This window comes from Stegodyphus dumicola, chromosome 1, assembly GCF_044657685.1.
Source record: "Stegodyphus dumicola isolate Sdum_Otavi_A_Nest chromosome 1, ASM4465768v1".
Classification (NCBI taxonomy): domain Eukaryota; kingdom Metazoa; phylum Arthropoda; class Arachnida; order Araneae; family Eresidae; genus Stegodyphus; species Stegodyphus dumicola.
Window position 1 is genome coordinate 18,046,831 of NC_140768.1, and position 26,554 is coordinate 18,073,384.

The window sequence follows — 26,554 nt, forward strand, 5'->3', positions numbered from 1 at the left end:
ATGCCCAGTAATATACCAATTAATGTAAGGTCCAGTAATATACGAATTTACGTAAGGCCCAGTTATGTCATGCCCAGTAATATACCAATTTATGTAAGGCCCAGTTATGTCATGCCCAGTAATATACCAATTTATGTAAGGCCCAGTAATATACGAATTTATGTAATGCCCAGTAATGTCATGCCCTGTAATATACTAATTTATGTAAGGCCAGTTATGTCATGCCCAGTAATATACCAATTTATGTAAGGCCCAGTTATGTCATGCCCAGTAATATACCAATTTATGTAAGGCCCAGTTATGTCATGCCCAGTAATATACCAATTTATGTAAGGCCCAGTAATATACGAATTTATGTAAGGCCCAGTAATGTTATGCTCAGTAATATACGAATTTATGTAAGGCCCAGTAATGTCATGCTCAGTAATATACGAATTTATGTAAGGCCCAGTAATGTCATGCCCAGTAATATACCAATTTATGTAAGGCCCAGTTACGTCATGCCCAGTAATATACCAATTTCTGTAAGGCCCAGTTATGTCATGCCCAGTAATATACCAATTTATGTAAGCCCCAGTTACGTCATGCCCAGTAATATACCAATTTATGTAAGGCACAGTTATGTCATGCCCAGTAACATACCAATTTATGTAAGGCCCAGTAATATACGAATTTATGTAAGGCCCAGTAATGTCATGCTCAGTAATATACAAATTTGTGTAAGGCCCAGCTATGTCATGCCCAGTAATATACCAATTTATGTAAGCCCAGTTATGTCATGCCCAGTAATATACCAATTAATGTAAGGTCAAGTAATATACGAATTTACGTAAGGCCCAGTTATGTCATGCCCAGTAATATACCAATTTATGTAAGGCCCAGTAATATACGAATTTATGTAAGGCCCAGTAATGTCATGCTCAGTAATATACGAATTTATGTAAGGCCCAGTAATGTCATGCCCAGTAATATACGAATTTATGTAAGGCCCAGTTATGTCATGCCCAGTAATATACCAATTTATTTAAGGCCCAGTAATATCATGCTCAGTAATATACGAATTTATGTAAGGCCCAGTTATAGTTATGTCGTGCCCAGTAATATACTAATTAATGTAAGTTCCAGTAATATACGAATTTATGTAACGCCCAGTAATGTCATGCCCAGTAATATACCAATTTATGTAAGGCCCATTTATGTCATGCTCAGTAATATACCAATTTATGTAAGGCCCAGTTATGTAATGCCCAGTAATATACCAATTTATGTAAGGCCCAGTTATGTCATGCCCAGTAATATACCAATTTATGTAAGGTCCAGTAATATACGAATTTATGTAAGACCCAGTAATGTTATGCCCAGTAATATACCAATTTATGTAAGGCCCAGTTATGTCATGCCCAGTAATATACGAATTTATGTAAGGCCCAGTTATGTCATGCCCAGTAATATACCAATTAATGTAAGGTCCAGTAATATACGAATTTATGTATGGCCCAGTAAAGTCATGCCCAGTAATATACGAATTTATGTATGGCCCAGTAATGTCATGCCCAGTAATATACGAATTTATGTAAAGCCCAGTAATGTCATGCCCAGTAATATACCAACTTATGTAAGGCCCAGTAATATACGAATTTATGTAAGGCCCAGTAATGTCATGCTCAGTAATATACGAATTTATGTAAGGCCCAGTAATGTCATGCCCAGTAATATACCAATTTATGTAAGGCCCAGTTACGTCATTCCCAGTAATATACCAATTTGTGTAAGGCACAGTTATGTCATGCCCAGTAATATACCAATTTTATTAAGGCGCAGTAATATACGAATTTATGTAAGGCCCAGTAATGTCATGCTCAGTAATTTACGAATTTATGTAAGGCCCAGTTATGTCATGCCCATTAATATACCAATTTATGTAAGGCCCAGTAATGTCATGCTCAGTAATATACAAATTTATGTAAGGCCCAGTTATGTCATGCCCAGTAATATACCAATTTATGTAAGCCCAGTTATGTCATGCCCAGTAATATACCAATTAATGTAAGGTCCAGTAATATACGAATTTACGTAAGGCCCAGTTATGTCATGCCCAGTAATATACCAATTTATGTAAGGCCCAGTTATGTCATGCCCAGTAATATACCAATTTATGTAAGGCCCAGTTATGTCATGCCCAGTAATATACCAATTTGTGTAAGGCACAGTTATGTCATGCCCAGTAATATACCAAATTTATTAAGGCGCAGTAATATACGAATTTATGTAAGGCCCAGTAATGTCATGCTCAGTAATTTACGAATTTATGTAAGGCCCAGTTATGTCATGCCCAGTAATATACCAATTTATGTAAGGCCCAGTAATGCCATGCTCAGTAATATACAAATTTATGTAAGGCCCAGTTATGTCATGCCCAGTAATATACCAATTTATGTAAGCCCAGTTATGTCATGCCCAGTAATATACCAATTAATGTAAGGTCCAGTAATATACGAATTTACGTAAGGCCCAGTTATGTCATGCCCAGTAATATACCAATTTATGTAAGGCCCAGTTATGTCATGCCCAGTAATATACCAATTTATGTAAGGCCCAGTAATATACGAATTTATGTAATGCCCAGTAATGTCATGCCCTGTAATATACTAATTTATGTAAGGCCAGTTATGTCATGCCCAGTAATATACCAATTTATGTAAGGCCCAGTTATGTCATGCCCAGTAATATACCAATTTATGTAAGGCCCAGTAATATACGAATTTATGTAAGGCCCAGTAATGTCATGCTCAGTAATATACGAATTTATGTAAGGCCCAGTAATGTCATGCCCAGTAATATACCAATTTATGTAAGGCCCAGTTACGTCATGCCCAGTAATATACCAATTTCTGTAAGGCCCAGTTATGTCATGCCCAGTAATATACCAATTTATGTAAGCCCCAGTTACGTCATGCCCAGTAATATACCAATTTATGTAAGGCACAGTTATGTCATGCCCAGTAACATACCAATTTATGTAAGGCCCAGTAATATACGAATTTATGTAAGGCCCAGTAATGTCATGCTCAGTAATATACAAATTTGTGTAAGGCCCAGCTATGTCATGCCCAGTAATATACCAATTTATGTAAGCCCAGTTATGTCATGCCCAGTAATATACCAATTAATGTAAGGTCAAGTAATATACGAATTTACGTAAGGCCCAGTTATGTCATGCCCAGTAATATACCAATTTATGTAAGGCCCAGTAATATACGAATTTATGTAAGGCCCAGTAATGTCATGCTCAGTAATATACGAATTTATGTAAGGCCCAGTAATGTCATGCCCAGTAATATACGAATTTATGTAAGGCCCAGTTATGTCATGCCCAGTAATATACCAATTTATTTAAGGCCCAGTAATATCATGCTCAGTAATATACGAATTTATGTAAGGCCCAGTTATAGTTATGTCGTGCCCAGTAATATACTAATTAATGTAAGTTCCAGTAATATACGAATTTATGTAACGCCCAGTAATGTCATGCCCAGTAATATACCAATTTATGTAAGGCCCATTTATGTCATGCTCAGTAATATACCAATTTATGTAAGGCCCAGTTATGTAATGCCCAGTAATATATCAATTTATGTAAGGCCCAGTTATGTCATGCCCAGTAATATACCAATTTATGTAAGGTCCAGTAATATACGAATTTATGTAAGGCCCAGTAATGTTATGCCCAGTAATATACCAATTTATGTAAGGCCCAGTTATGTCATGCCCAGTAATATACGAATTTATGTAAGGCCCAGTTATGTCATGCCCAGTAATATACCAATTAATGTAAAGTCCAGTAATATACGAATTTATGTATGGCCCAGTAATGTCATGCCCAGTAATATACGAATTTATGTATGGCCCAGTAATGTCATGCCCAGTAATATACGAATTTATGTAAAGCCCAGTAATGTCATGCCCAGTAATATGCCAACTTATGTAAGGCCCAGTAATATACGAATTTATGTAAGGCCCAGTAATGTCATGCCCAGTAATATACCAATTTATGTAAGGCCCAGTTACGTCATGCCCAGTAATATACCAATTTGTGTAAGGCACAGTTATGTCATGCCCAGTAATATACCAATTTTATTAAGGCGCAGTAATATACGAATTTATGTAAGGCCCAGTAATGTCATGCTCAGTAATTTACGAATTTATGTAAGGCCCAGTTATGTCATGCCCAGTAATATACCAATTTATGTAAGGCCCAGTAATGTCATGCTCAGTAATATACAAATTGATGTAAGGCCCAGTTATGTCATGCCCAGTAATATACCAATTTATGTAAGCCCAGTTATGTCATGCCCAGTAATATACCAATTAATGTAAGGTCCAGTAATATACGAATTTACGTAAGGCCCAGTTATGTCATGCCCAGTAATATACCAATTTATGTAAGGCCCAGTTATGTCATGCCCAGTAATATACCAATTTATGTAAGGCCCAGTTATGTCATGCCCAGTAATATACCAATTTATGTAAGGCCCAGTAATATCATGCTCAGTAATATACGAATTTATGTAAGGCCCAGTTATAGTTATGTCGTACCCAGTAATATACCAATTAATGTAAGTTCCAGCAATATACGAATTTATGTAAGGCCAAGTAATGTCATGCCCAGTAATATACCAATTTATGTAAGGCCCATTTATGTCATGCTCAGTAATATACGAATTTATGTAAGGCCCAGTTATGTCATGCCCAGTAATATACGAATTTATGTAAGGCCCAGTTATGTCATGCCCAGTAATATACCAATTAATGTAAGGTCCAGTAATATACGAATTTATGTATGGCCCAGTCATGTCATGCCCAGTAATATACGAATTTATGTATGGCCCAGTAATGTCATGCCCAGTAATATACGAATTTATGTAAAGCCCAGTAATGTCATGCCCAGTAATATACCAACTTATGTAAGGCCCAGTAATATACGAATTTATGTAAGGCCCAGTAATGTCATGCTCAGTAATATACGAATTTATGTAAGGCCCAGTAATGTCATGCCCAGTAATATACCAATTTATGTAAGGCCCAGTTACGTCATGCCCAGTAATATACCAATTTGTGTAAGGCACAGTTATGTCATGCCCAGTAATATACCAATTTTATTAAGGCGCAGTAATATACGAATTTATGTAAGGCCCAGTAATGTCATGCTCAGTAATTTACGAATTTATGTAAGGCCCAGTTATGTCATGCCCAGTAATATACCAATTTATGTAAGGCCCAGTAATGTCATGCTCAGTAATATACGAATTTACGTAAGGCCCAGTTATGTCATGCCCAGTAATATACCAATTTATGTAAGGCCCAGTAATATACGAATTTATGTAAGGCCCAGTAATGTCATGCTCAGTAATATACGAATTTATGTAAGGCCCAGTAATGTCATGCCCAGTAATATACGAATTTATGTAAGGCCCAGTTATGTCATGCCCAGTAATATACCAATTTATTTAAGGCCCAGTAATATCATGCTCAGTAATATACGAATTTATGTAAGGCCCAGTTATAGTTATGTCGTGCCCAGTAATATACTAATTAATGTAAGTTCCAGTAATATACGAATTTATGTAACGCCCAGTAATGTCATGCCCAGTAATATACCAATTTATGTAAGGCCCATTTATGTCATGCTCAGTAATATACCAATTTATGTAAGGCCCAGTTATGTAATGCCCAGTAATATATCAATTTATGTAAGGCCCAGTTATGTCATGCCCAGTAATATACCAATTTATGTAAGGTCCAGTAATATACGAATTTATGTAAGGCCCAGTAATGTTATGCCCAGTAATATACCAATTTATGTAAGGCCCAGTTATGTCATGCCCAGTAATATACGAATTTATGTAAGGCCCAGTTATGTCATGCCCAGTAATATACCAATTAATGTAAAGTCCAGTAATATACGAATTTATGTATGGCCCAGTAATGTCATGCCCAGTAATATACGAATTTATGTATGGCCCAGTAATGTCATGCCCAGTAATATACGAATTTATGTAAAGCCCAGTAATGTCATGCCCAGTAATATGCCAACTTATGTAAGGCCCAGTAATATACGAATTTATGTAAGGCCCAGTAATGTCATGCCCAGTAATATACCAATTTATGTAAGGCCCAGTTACGTCATGCCCAGTAATATACCAATTTGTGTAAGGCACAGTTATGTCATGCCCAGTAATATACCAATTTTATTAAGGCGCAGTAATATACGAATTTATGTAAGGCCCAGTAATGTCATGCTCAGTAATTTACGAATTTATGTAAGGCCCAGTTATGTCATGCCCAGTTATATACCAATTTATGTAAGGCCCAGTAATGTCATGCTCAGTAATATACAAATTGATGTAAGGCCCAGTTATGTCATGCCCAGTAATATACCAATTTATGTAAGCCCAGTTATGTCATGCCCAGTAATATACCAATTAATGTAAGGTCCAGTAATATACGAATTTACGTAAGGCCCAGTTATGTCATGCCCAGTAATATACCAATTTATGTAAGGCCCAGTTATGTCATGCCCAGTAATATACCAATTTATGTAAGGCCCAGTTATGTCATGCCCAGTAATATACCAATTTATGTAAGGCCCAGTAATATCATGCTCAGTAATATACGAATTTATGTAAGGCCCAGTTATAGTTATGTCGTACCCAGTAATATACCAATTAATGTAAGTTCCAGCAATATACGAATTTATGTAAGGCCAAGTAATGTCATGCCCAGTAATATACCAATTTATGTAAGGCCCATTTATGTCATGCTCAGTAATATACGAATTTATGTAAGGCCCAGTTATGTCATGCCCAGTAATATACGAATTTATGTAAGGCCCAGTTATGTCATGCCCAGTAATATACCAATTAATGTAAGGTCCAGTAATATACGAATTTATGTATGGCCCAGTAATGTCATGCCCAGTAATATACGAATTTATGTATGGCCCAGTAATGTCATGCCCAGTAATATACGAATTTATGTAAAGCCCAGTAATGTCATGCCCAGTAATATACCAACTTATGTAAGGCCCAGTAATATACGAATTTATGTAAGGCCCAGTAATGTCATGCTCAGTAATATACGAATTTATGTAAGGCCCAGTAATGTCATGCCCAGTAATATACCAATTTATGTAAGGCCCAGTTACGTCATGCCCAGTAATATACCAATTTGTGTAAGGCACAGTTATGTCATGCCCAGTAATATACCAATTTTATTAAGGCGCAGTAATATACGAATTTATGTAAGGCCCAGTAATGTCATGCTCAGTAATTTACGAATTTATGTAAGGCCCAGTTATGTCATGCCCAGTAATATACCAATTTATGTAAGGCCCAGTAATGTCATGCTCAGTAATATACAAATTTATGTAAGGCCCAGTTATGTCATGCCCAGTAATATACCAATTTATGTAAGCCCAGTTATGTCATGCCCAGTAATATACCAATTAATGTAAGGTCCAGTAATATACGAATTTACGTAAGGCCCAGTTATGTCATACCCAGTAATATACCAATTTATGTAAGGCGCAGTTATGTCATGCCCAGTAATATACCAATTTATGTAAGGCCCAGTTATGTCATGCCCAGTAATATACCAATTTATGCAAGGCCCAGTAATATACGAATTTATGTAAGGCCCAGTAATGTCATGCTCAGTAATATACCAATTTATGTAAGGCCCAGTTATGTCATGCCAAGTAATATACCAATTTATGTAAGGCCCAGTAATATCATGCTCAGTAATATACGAATTTATGTAAGGCCCAGTTATAGTTATGTCGTGCCCAGTAATATACCAATTAATGTAAGTTCCAGTAATATACGAATTTATGTAAGGCCCAGTAATGTCATGCCCAGTAATATACCAATTTATGTAAGGCCCATTTATGTCATGCTCAGTAATATACGAATTTATGTAAGGCCCAGTTATGTAATGCCCAGTAATATACCAATTTATGTAAGGCCCAGTTATGTCATGCCCAGTAATATACCAATTTATGTAAGCCCCAGTTATGTCATGCCCAGTAATATACCAATTTATGTAAGGCCCAGTTATGTCATGCCCAGTAATATACCAATTTGTGTAAGGCACAGTTATGTCATGCCCAGTAATATACCAAATTTATTAAGGCGCAGTAATATACGAATTTATGTAAGGCCCAGTAATGTCATGCTCAGTAATTTACGAATTTATGTAAGGCCCAGTTATGTCATGCCCAGTAATATACCAATTTATGTAAGGCCCAGTAATGCCATGCTCAGTAATATACAAATTTATGTAAGGCCCAGTTATGTCATGCCCAGTAATATACCAATTTATGTAAGCCCAGTTATGTCATGCCCAGTAATATACCAATTAATGTAAGGTCCAGTAATATACGAATTTACGTAAGGCCCAGTTATGTCATGCCCAGTAATATACCAATTTATGTAAGGCCCAGTTATGTCATGCCCAGTAATATACCAATTTATGTAAGGCCCAGTTATGTCATGCCCAGTAATATACCAATTTATGTAAGGCCCAGTAATATCATGCTCAGTAATATACGAATTTATGTAAGGCCCAGTTATAGTTATGTCGTGCCCAGTAATATACCAATTAATGTAAGTTCCAGTAATATACGAATTTATGTAAGGCCCAGTAATGTCATGCCCAGTAATATACCAATTTATGTAAGGCCCATTTATGTCATGCTCAGTAATATACGAATTTATGTAAGGCCCAGTTATGTCATGCCCAGTAATATACGAATTTATGTAAGGCCCAGTTATGTCATGCCCAGTAATATACCAATTAATGTAAGGTCCAGTAATATACGAATTTATGTATGGCCCAGTAATGTCATGCCCAGTAATATACGAATTTATGTATGGCCCAGTAATGTCATGCCCAGTAATATACGAATTTATGTAAAGCCCAGTAATGTCATGCCCAGTAATATACCAACTTATGTAAGGCCCAGTAATATACGAATTTATGTAAGGCCCAGTAATGTCATGCTCAGTAATATACGAATTTATGTAAGGCCCAGTAATGTCATGCCCAGTAATATACCAATTTATGTAAGGCCCAGTTACGTCATGCCCAGTAATATACCAATTTGTGTAAGGCACAGTTATGTCATGCCCAGTAATATACCAATTTTATTAAGGCGCAGTAATATACGAATTTATGTAAGGCCCAGTAATGTCATGCTCAGTAATTTACGAATTTATGTAAGGCCCAGTTATGTCATGCCCAGTAATATACCAATTTATGTAAGGCCCAGTAATGTCATGCTCAGTAATATACAAATTTATGTAAGGCCCAGTTATGTCATGCCCAGTAATATACCAATTTATGTAAGCCCAGTTATGTCATGCCCAGTAATATACCAATTAATGTAAGGTCCAGTAATATACGAATTTACGTAAGGCCCAGTTATGTCATGCCCAGTAATATACCAATTTATGTAAGGCGCAGTTATGTCATGCCCAGTAATATACCAATTTATGTAAGGCCCAGTTATGTCATGCCCAGTAATATACCAATTTATGCAAGGCCCAGTAATATACGAATTTATGTAAGGCCCAGTAATGTCATGCTCAGTAATATACCAATTTATGTAAGGCCCAGTTATGTCATGCCAAGTAATATACCAATTTATGTAAGGCCCAGTAATATCATGCTCAGTAATATACGAATTTATGTAAGGCCCAGTTATAGTTATGTCGTGCCCAGTAATATACCAATTAATGTAAGTTCCAGTAATATACGAATTTATGTAAGGCCCAGTAATGTCATGCCCAGTAATATACCAATTTATGTAAGGCCCATTTATGTCATGCTCAGTAATATACGAATTTATGTAAGGCCCAGTTATGTAATGCCCAGTAATATACCAATTTATGTAAGGCCCAGTTATGTCATGCCCAGTAATATACCAATTTATGTAAGGTCCAGTAATATACGTATTTATGTAAGGCCCAGTAATGTAATGCCCAGTAATATACCAATTTATGTAAGGCCCAGTTATGTCATGCCCAGTAATATACCAATTTATGTAAGGCCCAGTTATGTCATGCCCAGTAATATACCAATTAATGTAAGGTCCAGTAATATACGAATTTATGTATGGCCCAGTAATGTCATGCCCAGTAATATACCAATTTACGTAAGGCCCATTTATGTCATGCTCAGTAATATACGAATTTATGTAAGGCCCAGTTATGTCATGCCCAGTAATATACCAATTTATGAAAGGCCCAGTTATGTCATGCCCAGTAATATACCAATTTATGTAAGGCCCAGTAATATACGAATTTATGTAAGGCCCAGTAATGTCATGCTCAGTAATATACGAATTTATGTAAGGCCCAGTAATGTCATGCCCAGTAATATACGAATTTATGTAAGGCCCAGTTATGTCATGCCCAGTAATATACGAATTTATGTAAGGCCCAGTTATGTCATGCCCAGTAATATACCAATTTATGTAAGGCCCAGTAATATCATGCTCAGTAATATACGAATTTATGTAAGGCCCAGTTATAGTTATGTCGTGCCCAGTAATATACCAATTAATGTAAGTTCCAGTAAAATACGAATTTATGTAACGCCCAGTAATGTCATGCCCAGTAATATACCAATTTATGTAAGGCCCAGTTATGTAATGCCCAGTAATATACCAATTTATGTAAGGCCCAGTTATGTCATGCCCAGTAATATACCAATTTATGTAAGGTCCAGTAGTATACGAATTTATGTAAGGCCCAGTTATGTCATGCCCAGTAATATACCAATTTATGTAAGGATCAGTTATGTCATGCCCAGTAATATACCAATTTATGTAAGGCCCAGTAATATACGAATTTATGTAATGCCCAGTAATGTCATGCCCTGTAATATACTAATTTATGTAAGGCCAGTTATGTCATGCCCAGTAATATACCAATTTATGTAAGGCCCAGTTATGTCATGCCCAGTAATATACCAATTTATGTAAGGCCCAGTATTATACGAATTTATGTAAGGCCCAGTAATGTTATGCTCAGTAATATACGAATTTATGTAAGGCCGAGTAATGTCATGCTCAGTAATATACGAATTTATGTAAGGCCCAGTAATGTCATGCCCAGTAATATACCAATTTATGTAAGGCCCAGTTACGTCATGCCCAGTAATATACCAATTTCTGTAAGGCCCAGTTATGTCATGCCCAGTAATATACCAATTTATGTAAGCCCCAGTTACGTCATGCCCAGTAATATACCAATTTATGTAAGGCACAGTTATGTCATGCCCAGTAACATACCAATTTATGTAAGGCCCAGTAATATACGAATTTATGTAAGGCCCAGTAATGTCATGCTCAGTAATATACAAATTTATGTAAGGCCCAGCTATGTCATGCCCAGTAATATACCAATTTATGTAAGCCCAGTTATGTCATGCCCAGTAATATACCAATTAATGTAAGGTCAAGTAATATACGAATTTACGTAAGGCCCAGTTATGTCATGCCCAGTAATATACCAATTTATGTAAGGCCCAGTAATATACGAATTTATGTAAGGCCCAGTAATGTCATGCTCAGTAATATACGAATTTATGTAAGGCCCAGTAATGTCATGCCCAGTAATATACGAATTTATGTAAGGCCCAGTTATGTCATGCCCAGTAATATACCAATTTATTTAAGGCCCAGTTATGTCATGCCCAGTAATATACCAATTTATGTAAGGCCCAGTAATATCATGCTCAGTAATATACGAATTTATGTAAGGCCCAGTTATAGTTATGTCGTGCCCAGTAATATACTAATTAATGTAAGTTCCAGTAATATACGAATTTATGTAACGCCCAGTAATGTCATGCCCAGTAATATACCAATTTATGTAAGGCCCATTTATGTCATGCTCAGTAATATACCAATTTATGTAAGGCCCAGTTATGTAATGCCCAGTAATATACCAATTTATGTAAGGCCCAGTTATGTCATGCCCAGTAATATACCAATTTATGTAAGGTCCAGTAATATACGAATTTATGTAAGGCCCAGTAATGTTATGCCCAGTAATATACTAATTTATGTAAGGCCCAGTTATGTCATGCCCAGTAATATACGAATTTATGTAAGGCCCAGTTATGTCATGCCCAGTAATATACCAATTAATGTAAGGTCCAGTAATATACGAATTTATGTATGGCCCAGTAATGTCATGCCCAGTAATATACGAATTTATGTATGGCCCAGTAATGTCATGCCCAGTAATATACGAATTTATGTAAAGCCCAGTAATGTCATGCCCAGTAATATACCAACTTATGTAAGGCCCAGTAATATACGAATTTATGTAAGGCCCAGTAATGTCATGCTCAGTAATATACGAATTTATGTAAGGCCCAGTAATGTCATGCCCAGTAATATACCAATTTATGTAAGGCCCAGTTACGTCATGCCCAGTAATATACCAATTTGTGTAAGGCACAGTTATGTCATGCCCAGTAATATACCAATTTTATTAAGGCGCAGTAATATACGAATTTATGTAAGGCCCAGTAATGTCATGCTCAGTAATTTACGAATTTATGTAAGGCCCAGTTATGTCATGCCCAGTAATATACCAATTTATGTAAGGCCCAGTAATGTCATGCTCAGTAATATACAAATTTATGTAAGGCCCAGTTATGTCATGCCCAGTAATATACCAATTTATGTAAGCCCAGTTATGTCATGCCCAGTAATATACCAATTAATGTAAGGTCCAGTAATATACGAATTTACGTAAGGCCCAGTTATGTCATGCCCAGTAATATACCAATTAATGTAAGGCCCAGTTATGTCATGCCCAGTAATATACCAATTTATGTAAGGCCCAGTTATGTCATGCCCAGTAATATACCAATTTATGTAAGGCCCAGTAATATACGAATTTATGTAAGGCCCAGTAATGTCATGCTCAGTAATTTACGAAATTATGTAAGGCCCAGTAATATACCAATTTATGTAAGGCCCAGTTATGTCATGCCCAGTAATATACCAATTTATGTAAGGCCAATTTATGTCATGCTCAGTAATATACGAATTTATGTAAGGCCCAGTTATGTCATGCCCAGTAATATACGAATTTATGTAAGGCCCAGTTATGTCATGCCCAGTAATATACCAATTAATGTAAGGTCCAGTAATATACGAATTTATGTATGGCCCAGTAATGTCATGCCCAGTAATATACGAATTTATGTATGGCCCAGTAATGTCATGCCCAGTAATATACGAATTTATGTAAAGCCCAGTAATGTCATGCCCAGTAATATACCAACTTATGTAAGGCCCAGTAATATACGAATTTATGTAAGGCCCAGTAATGTCATGCTCAGTAATATACGAATTTATGTAAGGCCCAGTAATGTCATGCCCAGTAATATACCAATTTATGTAAGGCCCAGTTACGTCATGCCCAGTAATATACCAATTTGTGTAAGGCACAGTTATGTCATGCCCAGTAATATACCAATTTTATTAAGGCGCAGTAATATACGAATTTATGTAAGGCCCAGTAATGTCATGCTCAGTAATTTACGAATTTATGTAAGGCCCAGTTATGTCATGCCCAGTAATATACCAATTTATGTAAGGCCCAGTAATGTCATGCTCAGTAATATACAAATTTATGTAAGGCCCAGTTATGTCATGCCCAGTAATATACCAATTTATGTAAGCCCAGTTATGTCATGCCCAGTAATATACCAATTAATGTAAGGTCCAGTAATATACGAATTTACGTAAGGCCCAGTTATGTCATGCCCAGTAATATACCAATTTATGTAAGGCCCAGTTATGTCATGCCCAGTAATATACCAATTTATGTAAGGCCCAGTTATGTCATGCCCAGTAATATACCAATTTATGTAAGGCCCAGTAATATACGAATTTATGTAAGGCCCAGTAATGTTATGCTCAGTAATATACGAATTTATGTAAGGCCCAGTAATGTCATGCTCAGTAATATACGAATTTATGTAAGGCCCAGTAATGTCATGCCCAGTAATATACCAATTTATGTAAGGCCCAGTTACGTCATGCCCAGTAATATACCAATTTCTGTAAGGCCCAGTTATGTCATGCCCAGTAATATACCAATTTATGTAAGCCCCAGTTACGTCATGCCCAGTAATATACCAATTTATGTAAGGCACAGTTATGTCATGCCCAGTAACATACCAATTTATGTAAGGCCCAGTAATATACGAATTTATGTAAGGCCCAGTAATGTCATGCTCAGTAATATACAAATTTATGTAAGGCCCAGCTATGTCATGCCCAGTAATATACCAATTTATGTAAGCCCAGTTATGTCATGCCCAGTAATATACCAATTAATGTAAGGTCAAGTAATATACGAATTTACGTAAGGCCCAGTTATGTCATGCCCAGTAATATACCAATTTATGTAAGGCCCAGTAATATACGAATTTATGTAAGGCCCAGTAATGTCATGCTCAGTAATATACGAATTTATGTAAGGCCCAGTAATGTCATGCCCAGTAATATACGAATTTATGTAAGGCCCAGTTATGTCATGCCCAGTAATATACCAATTTATTTAAGGCCCAGTTATGTCATGCCCAGTAATATACCAATTTATGTAAGCCCAGTTATGTCATGCCCAGTAATATACCAATTAATGTAAGGTCAAGTAATATACGAATTTACGTAAGGCCCAGTTATGTCATGCCCAGTAATATACCAATTTATGTAAGGCCCAGTAATATACGAATTTATGTAAGGCCCAGTAATGTCATGCTCAGTAATATACGAATTTATGTAAGGCCCAGTAATATGATGCTCAGTAATGTACGAATTTATGTAAGGCCCAGTTATAGTTATGTCGTGCCCAGTAATATACTAATTAATGTAAGTTCCAGTAATATACGAATTTATGTAACGCCCAGTAATGTCATGCCCAGTAATATACCAATTTATGTAAGGCCCATTTATGTCATGCTCAGTAATAAACCAATTTATGTAAGGCCCAGTTATGTAATGCCCAGTAATATACCAATTTATGTAAGGCCCAGTTATGTCATGTCCAGTAATATACCAATTTATGTAAGGTCCAGTAATATACGAATTTATGTAAGGCCCAGTTATGTCATGCCCAGTAATATACGAATTTATGTAAGGCCCAGTTATGTCATGCCCAGTAATATACCAATGAATGTAAGGTCCAGTAATATACGAATTTATGTATGGCCCAGTAATGTCATGCCCAGTAATATACGAATTTATGTATGGCCCAGTAATGTCATGCCCAGTAATATACGAATTTATGTAAAGCCCAGTAATGTCATGCCCAGTAATATACCAACTTATGTAAGGCCCAGTAATATACGAATTTATGTAAGGCCCAGTAATGTCATGCTCAGTAATATACGAATTTATGTAAGGCCCAGTAATGTCATGCCCAGTAATATACCAATTTATGTAAGGCCCAGTTACGTCATGCCCAGTAATATACCAATTTGTGTAGGGCACAGTTATGTCATGCCCAGTAATATACCAATTTTATTAAGGCGCAGTAATATACGAATTTATGTAAGGCCCAGTAATGTCATGCTCAGTAATTTACGAATTTATGTAAGGCCCAGTTATGTCATGCCCAGTAATATACCAATTTATGTAAGGCCCAGTAATGTCATGCTCAGTAATATACAAATTTATCTAAGGCCCAGTTATGTCATGCCCAGTAATATACCAATTTATGTAAGCCCAGTTATGTCATGCCCAGTAATATACCAATTAATGTAAGGTCCAGTAATATACGAATTTACGTAAGGCCCAGTTTTGTCACGCCCAGTAATATACCAATTTATGTAAGGCCCAGTTATGTCATGCCCAGTAATATACCAATTTATGTAAGGCCCAGTTATGTCATGCCCAGTAATATACCAATTTATGTAAGGCCCAGTAATATACGAATTTATGTAAGGCCCAGTAATGTCATGCTCAGTAATTTACGAAATTATGTAAGGCCCAGTAATATACCAATTTATGTAAGGCCCAGTTATGTCATGCCCAGTAATATACCAATTTATGTAAGGCCCAGTTATGTCATGCCCAGTAATATACCAATTTATGTAAGGCCCAGTAATATCATGCTCAGTAATATACGAATTTATGTAAGGCCCAGTTATAGTTATGTCGTGCCCAGTAATATACCAATTAATGTAAGTTCCAGTAATATACGAATTTATGTAAGGCCCAGTAATGTCATGCCCAGTAATATACCAATTTATGTAAGGCCCATTTATGTCATGCTCAGTAATATACGAATTTATGTAAGGCCCAGTTATGTCATGCCCAGTAATATACGAATTTATGTAAGGCCCAGTTATGTCATGCCCAGTAATATACCAATTAATGTAAGGTCCAGTAATATACGAATTCATGTATGGCCCAGTAATGTCATGCCCAGTAATATACGAATTTATGTATGGCCCAGTAATGTCATGCCCAGTAATATACCAACTTATGTAAGGCCCAGTAATATACGAATTTATGTAAGGCCCAGTAATGTCATGCTCAGTAATATACGAATTTATGTAAGGCCCAGTAATGTCATGCCCAGTAATATACCAATTTATGTAAGGCCCAGTTACGTCATGCCCAGTAATATACCAATTTGTGTAAGGCACAGTTATGTCATGCCCAGTAATATACCAATTTTATTAAGGCGCAGTAATATACGAATTTATGTAAGGCCCAGTAATGTCATGCTCAGTAATTTACGAATTTATGTAAGGCCCAGTTATGTCATGCCCAGTAATATACCAATTAATGTAAGTTCCAGTAATATACGAATTTATGTAAGGCCCAGTAATGTCATGCCCAGTAATATACCAATTTATGTAAGGCCCATTTATGTCATGCTCAGTAATATACGAATTTATGTAAGGCCCAGTTATGTCATGCCCAGTAATATACGAATTTATGTAAGGCCCAGTTATGTCATGCCCAGTAATATACCAATTAATGTAAGGTCCAGTAATATACGAATTCATGTATGGCCCAGTAATGTCATGCCCAGTAATATACGAATTTATGTATGGCCCAGTAATGTCATGCCCAGTAATATACCAACTTATGTAAGGCCCAGTAATATACGAATTTATGTAAGGCCCAGTAATGTCATGCTCAGTAATATACGAATTTATGTAAGGCCCAGTAATGTCATGCCCAGTAATATACCAATTTATGTAAGGCCCAGTTACGTCATGCCCAGTAATATACCAATTTGTGTAAGGCACAGTTATGTCATGCCCAGTAATATACCAATTTTATTAAGGCGCAGTAATATACGAATTTATGTAAGGCCCAGTAATGTCATGCTCAGTAATTTACGAATTTATGTAAGGCCCAGTTATGTCATGCCCAGTAATATACCAATTTATGTAAGGCCCAGTAATATACGAATTTATGTAAGGCCCAGTAATGTCATGCCCAGTAATATACCAATTTATGTAAGGCCCAGTTACGTCATGCCCAGTAATATACCAATTTGTGTAAGGCACAGTTATGTCATGCCCAGTAATATACCAATTTTATTAAGGCGCAGTAATATACGAATTTATGTAAGGCCCAGTAATGTCATGCTCAGTAATTTACGAATTTATGTAAGGCACAGTTATGTCATGCCCAGTAACATACCAATTTATGTAAGGCCCAGTAATATACGAATTTATGTAAGGCCCAGTAATGTCATGCTCAGTAATATACAAATTTATGTAAGGCCCAGCTATGTCATGCCCAGTAATATACCAATTTATGTAAGCCCAGTTATGTCATGCCCAGTAATATACCAATTAATGTAAGGTCAAGTAATATACGAATTTACGTAAGGCCCAGTTATGTCATGCCCAGTAATATACCAATTTATGTAAGGCCCAGTAATATACGAATTTATGTAAGGCCCAGTAATGTCATGCTCAGTAATATACGAATTTATGTAAGGCCCAGTAATGTCATGCCCAGTAATATACGAATTTATGTAAGGCCCAGTTATGTCATGCCCAGTAATATACCAATTTATTTAAGGCCCAGTTATGTCATGCCCAGTAATATACCAATTTATGTAAGGCCCAGTAATATCATGCTCAGTAATATACGAATTTATGTAAGGCCCAGTTATAGTTATGTCGTGCCCAGTAATATACTAATTAATGTAAGTTCCAGTAATATACGAATTTATGTAACGCCCAGTAATGTCATGCCCAGTAATATACCAATTTATGTAAGGCCCATTTATGTCATGCTCAGTAATATACCAATTTATGTAAGGCCCAGTTATGTAATGCCCAGTAATATACCAATTTATGTAAGGCCCAGTTATGTCATGCCCAGTAATATACCAATTTATGTAAGGTCCAGTAATATACGAATTTATGTAAGGCCCAGTAATGTTATGCCCAGTAATATACTAATTTATGTAAGGCCCAGTTATGTCATGCCCAGTAATATACGAATTTATGTAAGGCCCAGTTATGTCATGCCCAGTAATATACCAATTAATGTAAGGTCCAGTAATATACGAATTTATGTATGGCCCAGTAATGTCATGCCCAGTAATATACGAATTTATGTATGGCCCAGTAATGTCATGCCCAGTAATATACGAATTTATGTAAAGCCCAGTAATGTCATGCCCAGTAATATACCAACTTATGTAAGGCCCAGTAATATACGAATTTATGTAAGGCCCAGTAATGTCATGCTCAGTAATATACGAATTTATGTAAGGCCCAGTAATGTCATGCCCAGTAATATACCAATTTATGTAAGGCCCAGTTACGTCATGCCCAGTAATATACCAATTTGTGTAAGGCACAGTTATGTCATGCCCAGTAATATACCAATTTTATTAAGGCGCAGTAATATACGAATTTATGTAAGGCCCAGTAATGTCATGCTCAGTAATTTACGAATTTATGTAAGGCCCAGTTATGTCATGCCCAGTAATATACCAATTTATGTAAGGCCCAGTAATGTCATGCTCAGTAATATACAAATTTATGTAAGGCCCAGTTATGTCATGCCCAGTAATATACCAATTTATGTAAGCCCAGTTATGTCATGCCCAGTAATATACCAATTAATGTAAGGTCCAGTAATATACGAATTTACGTAAGGCCCAGTTATGTCATGCCCAGTAATATACCAATTAATGTAAGGCCCAGTTATGTCATGCCCAGTAATATACCAATTTATGTAAGGCCCAGTTATGTCATGCCCAGTAATATACCAATTTATGTAAGGCCCAGTAATATACGAATTTATGTAAGGCCCAGTAATGTCATGCTCAGTAATTTACGAAATTATGTAAGGCCCAGTAATATACCAATTTATGTAAGGCCCAGTTATGTCATGCCCAGTAATATACCAATTTATGTAAGGCCAATTTATGTCATGCTCAGTAATATACGAATTTATGTAAGGCCCAGTTATGTCATGCCCAGTAATATACGAATTTATGTAAGGCCCAGTTATGTCATGCCCAGTAATATACCAATTAATGTAAGGTCCAGTAATATACGAATTTATGTATGGCCCAGTAATGTCATGCCCAGTAATATACGAATTTATGTATGGCCCAGTAATGTCATGCCCAGTAATATACGAATTTATGTAAAGCCCAGTAATGTCATGCCCAGTAATATACCAACTTATGTAAGGCCCAGTAATATACGAATTTATGTAAGGCCCAGTAATGTCATGCTCAGTAATATACGAATTTATGTAAGGCCCAGTAATGTCATGCCCAGTAATATACCAATTTATGTAAGGCCCAGTTACGTCATGCCCAGTAATATACCAATTTGTGTAAGGCACAGTTATGTCATGCCCAGTAATATACCAATTTTATTAAGGCGCAGTAATATACGAATTTATGTAAGGCCCAGTAATGTCATGCTCAGTAATTTACGAATTTATGTAAGGCCCAGTTATGTCATGCCCAGTAATATACCAATTTATGTAAGGCCCAGTAATGTCATGCTCAGTAATATACAAATTTATGTAAGGCCCAGTTATGTCATGCCCAGTAATATACCAATTTATGTAAGCCCAGTTATGTCATGCCCAGTAATATACCAATTAATGTAAGGTCCAGTAATATACGAATTTACGTAAGGCCCAGTTATGTCATGCCCAGTAATATACCAATTTATGTAAGGCCCAGTTATGTCATGCCCAGTAATATACCAATTTATGTAAGGCCCAGTTATGTCATGCCCAGTAATATACCAATTTATGTAAGGCCCAGTAATATACGAATTTATGTAAGGCCCAGTAATGTTATGCTCAGTAATATACGAATTTATGTAAGGCCCAGTAATGTCATGCTCAGTAATATACGAATTTATGTAAGGCCCAGTAATGTCATGCCCAGTAATATACCAATTTATGTAAGGCCCAGTTACGTCATGCCCAGTAATATACCAATTTCTGTAAGGCCCAGTTATGTCATGCCCAGTAATATACCAATTTATGTAAGCCCCAGTTACGTCATGCCCAGTAATATACCAATTTATGTAAGGCACAGTTATGTCATGCCCAGTAACATACCAATTTATGTAAGGCCCAGTAATATACGAATTTATGTAAGGCCCAGTAATGTCATGCTCAGTAATATACAAATTTATGTAAGGCCCAGCTATGTCATGCCCAGTAATATACCAATTTATGTAAGCCCAGTTATGTCATGCCCAGTAATATACCAATTAATGTAAGGTCAAGTAATATACGAATTTACGTAAGGCCCAGTTATGTCATGCCCAGTAATATACCAATTTATGTAAGGCCCAGTAATATACGAATTTATGTAAGGCCCAGTAATGTCATGCTCAGTAATATACGAATTTATGTAAGGCCCAGTAATGTCATGCCCAGTAATATACGAATTTATGTAAGGCCCAGTTATGTCATGCCCAGTAATATACCAATTTATTTAAGGCCCAGTTATGTCATGCCCAGTAATATACCAATTTATGTAAGCCCAGTTATGTCATGCCCAGTAATATACCAATTAATGTAAGGTCAAGTAATATACGAATTTACGTAAGGCCCAGTTATGTCATGCCCAGTAATATACCAATTTATGTAAGGCCCAGTAATATACGAATTTATGTAAGGCCCAGTAATGTCATGCTCAGTAATATACGAATTTATGTAAGGCCCAGTAATATGATGCTCAGTAATGTACGAATTTATGTAAGGCCCAGTTATAGTTATGTCGTGCCCAGTAATATACTAATTAATGTAAGTTCCAGTAATATACGAATTTATGTAACGCCCAGTAATGTCATGCCCAGTAATATACCAATTTATGTAAGGCCCATTTATGTCATGCTCAGTAATAAACCAATTTATGTAAGGCCCAGTTATGTAATGCCCAGTAATATACCAATTTATGTAAGGCCCAGTTATGTCATGTCCAGTAATATACCAATTTATGTAAGGTCCAGTAATATACGAATTTATGTAAGGCCCAGTTATGTCATGCCCAGTAATATACGAATTTATGTAAGGCCCAGTTATGTCATGCCCAGTAATATACCAATGAATGTAAGGTCCAGTAATATACGAATTTATGTATGGCCCAGTAATGTCATGCCCAGTAATATACGAATTTATGTATGGCCCAGTAATGTCATGCCCAGTAATATACGAATTTATGTAAAGCCCAGTAATGTCATGCCCAGTAATATACCAACTTATGTAAGGCCCAGTAATATACGAATTTATGTAAGGCCCAGTAATGTCATGCTCAGTAATATACGAATTTATGTAAGGCCCAGTAATGTCATGCCCAGTAATATACCAATTTATGTAAGGCCCAGTTACGTCATGCCCAGTAATATACCAATTTGTGTAGGGCACAGTTATGTCATGCCCAGTAATATACCAATTTTATTAAGGCGCAGTAATATACGAATTTATGTAAGGCCCAGTAATGTCATGCTCAGTAATTTACGAATTTATGTAAGGCCCAGTTATGTCATGCCCAGTAATATACCAATTTATGTAAGGCCCAGTAATGTCATGCTCAGTAATATACAAATTTATCTAAGGCCCAGTTATGTCATGCCCAGTAATATACCAATTTATGTAAGCCCAGTTATGTCATGCCCAGTAATATACCAATTAATGTAAGGTCCAGTAATATACGAATTTACGTAAGGCCCAGTTATGTCACGCCCAGTAATATACCAATTTATGTAAGGCCCAGTTATGTCATGCCCAGTAATATACCAATTTATGTAAGGCCCAGTAATATACGAATTTATGTAAGGCCCAGTAATGTCATGCTCAGTAATTTACGAAATTATGTAAGGCCCAGTAATATACCAATTTATGTAAGGCCCAGTTATGTCATGCCCAGTAATATACCAATTTATGTAAGGCCCAGTTATGTCATGCCCAGTAATATACCAATTTATGTAAGGCCCAGTAATATCATGCTCAGTAATATACGAATTTATGTAAGGCCCAGTTATAGTTATGTCGTGCCCAGTAATATACCAATTAATGTAAGTTCCAGTAATATACGAATTTATGTAAGGCCCAGTAATGTCATGCCCAGTAATATACCAATTTATGTAAGGCCCATTTATGTCATGCTCAGTAATATACGAATTTATGTAAGGCCCAGTTATGTCATGCCCAGTAATATACGAATTTATGTAAGGCCCAGTTATGTCATGCCCAGTAATATACCAATTAATGTAAGGTCCAGTAATATACGAATTCATGTATGGCCCAGTAATGTCATGCCCAGTAATATACGAATTTATGTATGGCCCAGTAATGTCATGCCCAGTAATATACCAACTTATGTAAGGCCCAGTAATATACGAATTTATGTAAGGCCCAGTAATGTCATGCTCAGTAATATACGAATTTATGTAAGGCCCAGTAATGTCATGCCCAGTAATATACCAATTTATGTAAGGCCCAGTTACGTCATGCCCAGTAATATACCAATTTGTGTAAGGCACAGTTATGTCATGCCCAGTAATATACCAATTTTATTAAGGCGCAGTAATATACGAATTTATGTAAGGCCCAGTAATGTCATGCTCAGTAATTTACGAATTTATGTAAGGCCCAGTTATGTCATGCCCAGTAATATACCAATTTATGTAAGGCCCAGTAATGTCATGCTCAGTAATATACAAATTTATGTAAGGCCCAGTTATGTCATGCCCAGTAATATACCAATTTATGTAAGCCCAGTTATGTCATGCCCAGTAATATACCAATTAATGTAAGGTCCAGTAATATACGAATTTACGTAAGGCCCAGTTATGTCATGCCCAGTAATATACCAATTTATGTAAGGCCCAGTTATGTCATGCCCAGTAATATACCAATTTATGTAAGGCCCAGTTATGTCATGCCCAGTAATATACCAATTTATGTAAGGCCCAGTAATATACGAATTTATGTAAGGCCCAGTAATGTCATGCTCAGTAATTTACGAAATTATGTAAGGCCCAGTAATATACCAATTTATGTAAGGCCCAGTTATGTCATGCTCAGTAATATACCAATTTATGTAAGGCCCAGTTATGTCATGCCCAGTAATATACCAATTTATGTAAGGCCCAGTAATATCATGCTCAGTAATATACGAATTTATGTAAGGCCCAGTTATAGTTATGTCGTGCCCAGTAATATAACAATTAATGTAAGTTCCAGTAATATACGAATTTATGTAAGGCCCAGTAATGTCATGCCCAGTAATATACCAATTTATGTAAGGCCCATTTATGTCATGCTCAGTAATATACGAATTTATGTAAGGCCCAGTTATGTAATGCCCAGTAATATACCAATTTATGTAAGGCCCAGTTATGTCATGCCCAGTAATATACCAATTTATGTAAGGTCCAGTAATATACGTATTTATGTAAGGCCCAGTAATGTAATGCCCAGTAATATACCAATTTATGTAAGGCCCAGTTATGTCATGCCCAGTAATATACCAATTTATGTAAGGCCCAGTTATCTCATGCCCAGTAATATACCAATTTTATTAAGGCGCAGTAATATACGAATTTATGTAAGGCCCAGTAATGTCATGCTCAGTAATTTACGAATTTATGTAAGGCCCAGTTATGTCATGCCCAGTAATATACCAATTTATGTAAGGCCCAGTAATGTCATGCTCAGTAATATACAAATTTATGTAAGGCCCAGTTATGTCATGCCCAGTAATATACCAATTTATGTAAGCCCAGTTATGTCATGCCCAGTAATATACCAATTAATGTAAGGTCCAGTTATCTCATGCCCAGTAATATACCAATTTTATTAAGGCGCAGTAATATACGAATTTATGTAAGGCCCAGTAATGTCATGCTCAGTAATTTACGAATTTATGTAAGGCCCAGTTATGTCATGCCCAGTAATATACCAATTTATGTAAGGCCCAGTAATGTCATGCCCAGTAATATACCAATTTATGTAAGGCCCAGTTACGTCATGCCCAGTAATATACCAATTTGTGTAAGGCACAGTTATGTCATGCCCAGTAATATACCAATTTTATTAAGGCGCAGTAATATACGAATTTATGTAAGGCCCAGTAATGTCATGCTCAGTAATTTACGAATTTATGTAAGGCCCAGTTATGTCATGCCCAGTAATATACCAATTTATGTAAGGCCCAGTAATGTCATGCTCAGTAATATACAAATTTATGTAAGGCCCAGTTATGTCATGCCCAGTAATATACCAATTTATGTAAGCCCAGTTATGTCATGCCCAGTAATATACCAATTAATGTAAGGTCCAGTAATATACGAATTTACGTAAGGCCCAGTTATGTCATGCCCAGTAATATACCAATTTATGTAAGGCCCAGTTATGTCATGCCCAGTAATATACCAATTTATGTAAGGCCCAGTTATGTCATGCCCAGTAATATACCAATTTATGTAAGGCCCAGTAATATACGAATTTATGTAAGGCCCAGTAATGTCATGCTCAGTAATTTACGAAATTATGTAAGGCCCAGTAATATACCAATTTATGTAAGGCCCAGTTATGTCATGCTCAGTAATATACCAATTTATGTAAGGCCCAGTTATGTCATGCCCAGTAATATACCAATTTATGTAAGGCCCAGTAATATCATGCTCAGTAATATACGAATTTATGTAAGGCCCAGTTATAGTTATGTCGTGCCCAGTAATATAACAATTAATGTAAGTTCCAGTAATATACGAATTTATGTAAGGCCCAGTAATGTCATGCCCAGTAATATACCAATTTATGTAAGGCCCATTTATGTCATGCTCAGTAATATACGAATTTATGTAAGGCCCAGTTATGTAATGCCCAGTAATATACCAATTTATGTAAGGCCCAGTTATGTCATGCCCAGTAATATACCAATTTATGTAAGGTCCAGTAATATACGTATTTATGTAAGGCCCAGTAATGTAATGCCCAGTAATATACCAATTTATGTAAGGCCCAGTTATGTCATGCCCAGTAATATACCAATTTATGTAAGGCCCAGTTATCTCATGCCCAGTAATATACCAATTTATGTAAGGCCCAGTAATATACGAATTTATGTAAGGCCCAGTAATGTCATGCTCAGTAATATACGAATTTATGTAAGGCCCAGTAATGTCATGCCCAGTAATATACGAATTTATGTAAGGCCCAGTTATGTCATGCCCAGTAATATACCAATTTATGTAAGGCCCAGTTATGTCATGCCCAGTAATATACCAATTTATGTAAGGCCCAGTAATATCATGCTCAGTAATATACGAATTTATGTAAGGCCCAGTTATAGTTATGTCGTGCCCAGTAATATACCAATTAATGTAAGTTCCAGTAAAATACGAATTTATGTAACGCCCAGTAATGTCATGCCCAGTAATATACCAATTTATGTAAGGCCCATTTATGTCATGCTCAGTAATATACGAATTTATGTAAGGCCCAGTTATGTCATGCCCAGTAATATACCAATTTATGTAAGGCCCAGTTATGTCATGCCCAGTAATATACCAATTTATGAAAGGCCCAGTTATGTCATGCCCAGTAATATACCAATTTATGTAAGGCCCAGTAATATACGAATTTATGTAAGGCCCAGTAATGTCATGCTCAGTAATATACGAATTTATGTAAGGCCCAGTAATGTCATGCCCAGTAATATACGAATTTATGTAAGGCCCAGTTATGTCATGCCCAGTAATATACCAATTTATGTAAGGCCCAGTTATGTCATGCCCAGTAATATACCAATTTATGTAAGGCCCAGTAATATCATGCTCAGTAATATACGAATTTATGTAAGGCCCAGTTATAGTTATGTCGTGCCCAGTAATATACCAATTAATGTAAGTTCCAGTAAAATACGAATTTATGTAACGCCCAGTAATGTCATGCCCAGTAATATACCAATTTATGTAAGGCCCATTTATGTCA